Source organism: Dromaius novaehollandiae, chromosome 12, assembly GCF_036370855.1.
Source record: "Dromaius novaehollandiae isolate bDroNov1 chromosome 12, bDroNov1.hap1, whole genome shotgun sequence".
Classification (NCBI taxonomy): Eukaryota; Metazoa; Chordata; class Aves; order Casuariiformes; family Dromaiidae; genus Dromaius; species Dromaius novaehollandiae.
The window spans coordinates 12,470,160-12,474,175 of NC_088109.1; positions in this window are offsets into that span (position 1 = coordinate 12,470,160).

The following is a 4,016-nucleotide window of genomic DNA, read 5'->3' on the forward strand; positions in this document are numbered from 1 at the left end:
GTGGGAAGGGAGCCTGGGAGGTTGCCAGCACCTGGGAGCACACCTGCATGTCACTGTTCCCACTCATCCCTCATTTCCTGCCGCAAGCAAGAAAAGCCCTAAGCCGAAAGGCTGCTGCCTTGGCTTTGGGTACAGCTGCAGGGGAAGGGCTGCTGTGGGGATGCTGCAGCATTTTGGGAGCAGCCCCTTGTCCAAGGTAAGACTACATCCCCTGTGTGTGGGGCTCGGGCAGGAGCTCCTGGCCTTCCCTGTTGTGTTTGGCTGCTGTTTGTGTGGGAGGGAGAGCTGGGAAACCTCTGGATCCCAGTCATGGGGAGCCCCAGCATTGGAAACCAGCATGTAGACAGCCTTCTGGTGTGCCAGTGGAGGGAGGAGAGTGAGTGTGCCTTTCTGGTTGTCCTTGGTGACTTAAGTGTTGTTTTGCTTGTGATTATGCAAACAGTGAAGGTCAGTCCCCAAACTGAACTGGGTGAGGGTGTAAGGCAAAGCATGCATGAGCAGTGAAAATTAGCAGAAGGTGAGGAGCTAGTCTGTGGTTGTTACGGGCCTTGCCAAGAAGGGATTGCTGTATGCTGAAAACCTGCTGGCTGAGAAGTAGGCTGTAGGATCCTGTGCAGGTGTGGAAACTGTTGCTGCCTCCCTGGTGTGCCTGGAGCAGGGCAATGAGAGTGTGTGCAGGGAGTCAGGCTTGCCCTGTGCCTGGGCCGCTCGCTTTAGAGCTAGTGAGAGAGGGAACTCGGCAAATCACTGGTGCTGTCTGGTGTGGTGGAGATACAACAGTTCCTGTGCTGTGAGTTGTGAGGGGACATGGAGGACGGGGATGCACTTGGGTATCTGGTGAAGGGCCATGGCAGTTGCTTGGATAGAGGCGAATACTCCCTCCCCTTCCCCCTGCTGAGGGACCCACTTGTCCCTCCTTATCCTGCCCCTGGGCTTGAGGCTGGTGGTGGAGGAGGGAGCAGTCCTTTGCGCAGCTCATGCCGCGTGTCTGGCCTGGGTCCCTTGCATGGTCTTGGACAAATCGCATGAGCTGCACCCGCCAGCTGTGGGTCATAACCCGTCCGGCTCCCGGCAGCGTGGGCTGCTGTGTGTCTAGCTCAAGGCCTCTAAAGCACTTCACCTGTGTCACGCTTGCTGTGTTAGGAGATGGTGCTCCAGGTGGGAACTGTTCCTGTTGCCCCCATTCCTGTGCCCCCCTGTGCTGGAAGCAGCTTTCCCTTATGGCTGCATGCACAGATGCTGCTCCTGTGCTCAGCCCCCCAGGGAAGTGCTCCAGGGAGCTCAGGGGATTTGCTTGTGGTGTGCTGAGCATTACAGAGGCCCCGATAAGCACAGAAGCGCCTTGGACCTCTGCAGCTCTCGGCAGGCTCTGCAGGGCCCAGGGACTGCAACCGAGCTCTGCGGTGGTGGGCTTAGTGGGCAGCCCCTTCCCCGTCCTGCTGCAACATTTGCACCTGCCAGTAGCGACCTGGCTTTGCAGAGACCCTCAGAGCTGCCCCTGGCACTCTGGTTTCAATGCCATAAACAGGTCTGACGCCCCCCCCCCCCCCCCCCCGCCATCCCGGCTTGGACTCTCATTATGGGAGATTCATGCTGCTGGAGGTGGCTGATGAGCCCTGCGGGTGAGTGATTCAGGGGCAGCCTGTAAGAGGACAAGGAATATAAATCAGAGGGCTGGTCTGGGCCTGACTGGCTCTAAATATGCCAGAGTTGCCGTTCCAAGACGGGGCGGAAGAATATCCCGTCCCTCTGGTACCCCACGTTACATGCCCTGCCGTGTAGCTCGGCGCCTGGAGAAGCGATGCCCCCGCCGCAGGGCAGACACGGAGCAGCGGTGCAGGACCTGGTGGGGTCGGCGCGCCGGTGCTGCGCAGAGGAGGGAGTGCGGCAAACCCGGGGCAGCCAGCAGCTCGGAGAGCCTCTGGCTCCTGCTGGCAGCAGCCTCCGTGCCTGCCGCAAGCGGGCCCAGGCGCGCCCCGGGCAGCCCCCCAGCTCCCCAAACCCACGGGTGTTGCTGCAGAGCCCCCGCCGCGCTAGCAGGAGCACCCAGCAGCCCCGTGTGTCCACTTGCCGCAGGTTGCCCCGATGGGAGGGGGGCGTGTTGTCGTGGGGCACGGTCCAGGAGAAGGTGTCTTGAAGCAGGGAGGGTGGACGTCTGCGCGCAGCTCGTGGCGCAGCAGCATCCTTAGCAGGCAGGTAGCTCGCTGCAGGGGCTGGGCTGGCAGCGCTGCGTCAGGGCAGGCAGGCCCCCAGCCCCTTCCTGGCTCTGCGGGAGCACGGCCCCGGCCCCCAACCCCTCGCCCCGGTGGGGTCACTCGAGGCGGTCCCCCCTGGCACCTCTGCCCCTGTTTTGCACTCTTCCCCAGGGCTGTGGTGCCATGTCCCTCCGAAGGGCGACCTTCACCTGACTCTCCAAACAGGCTGTTGTACTTTCCTGACCTGACGTGTTTCACAATGCTCTTGGACACAAAATGTGTTTTCCCGAGGAAGCCTAGATGAGGCAGCCCTGGGACATGATCCTGCTTGCATTTTGCCTGCTGTGGGATCTAGGAGCAGGCACTGACACCTTCCCTGCTCCCCTTCCACAGCCAGGTTTCTGCATGCTGGTTCTTGGCTGTGGAGGTACATATACACCCTTTTGTATTTGCGGTTCTCTTAATACAGAGTTTTCCCTACCTGTATTCTCCAGTTGAATCTAATAAATGCAAGGAAAATATAGGAACTGGTTTTTTCCAGTGATCTGCATTTGGGAGGGCTGTGGCACGGAGGGTGCTGGGGACAGCAGTGTCCCTCTGCCTCTCCCTGTGGTTTCTGCAGCCGGACTCTGCGCCGTGCCCAGCACATCCTGCTGACTGCGAACCTTGTTTCTCCCCGTTCTTGCAGCAAAACTTTGTCTCCAGCCCTCTCAACAGGGTGACTGCCTCGCTTTTCTTTTTTTTTAAATGAACAGTAAATTGCTCTGAAAACGCTTCTCCTACAACTGCTTCTGGTGCCTGAAGTTGATTTGTAAATCGGGTGCCTGTGGCAGAGATAAAATGTCATTGTTCTGCTTTCTTAATTGAACCCTGTTTCCTAGAAACCTGTTTCATTTTGGGAAAGCAGGACCCACGCACAGCCTTGATGTGCTGCTCTATTGATTTTTCTTGTGTTCAGGGGAAAGCTGGATTGCTGCATTAAAGGAACAATTAGATTTCCAGTAATGGATATCCTGGGCATGGGGACTTATGCTTTTCCCATCAGGTTAGCAGTCCAGAGTTGTGCTGGTCTAACAAGACCAGCACTTGCTTCTGATCAGTTGTCTTCTGGTGACTCAGAAGTAAAAATAAAAATCAATATGTTGAATGGTGCTTTTTTTTGCTGTGTGCTCTATTCTAAGTGAGCCTATGGAAGTGACGAATATGTTGTGACCATAGCAAAGATGATTGTTTTTATCGCACTGAGGGGAGTTAAGAACAAAGAGATGAGATGCTGTATTTTGAGGTCTGGACTACTTCAGCGCAGGGTGACCTATGCTGCTAGGTTGGAGAGTGCAGAGCCCTTACAAGGCATGGCCAAATGCAGCTACGGGGAAGTCTTTGCACTGATTTTCCTTGACTTTTCAGTCATCCCAGTATTTAGGAAGCCCAGGATAACTGAGGATACCAGACAAGAATCCCTGTCCTTTGAGGAAGTGACCTGTGTTGCTCCATAGCCACTTCATGGAAGTAATGCAGAGCCAGGGAAACCCGGAGAGGCCATCTAGGCCTTCCCAAAACATCATTTTTCTCTCATGTCATCCCTGAAGGTCCAAACTGGTCTTGGACTTTGGCCACAGCTCCTGGGCAGTCTGTTGTGCTGTGGCCAGCTGTCTCACTCTAAAGAATCACCCAATGTCTGGCCTGAATCTTAAGTCTGTTACTACTTTCTCTGCATTGGAGATGCTGAGGACATATCTGTGAGTCTCTGCAGCTCCCTTTTTCATGTTTGCAGACTTATATCCAGGCTACAGTTTCCCAGCTCCTTCAGGCTTTCCCTGC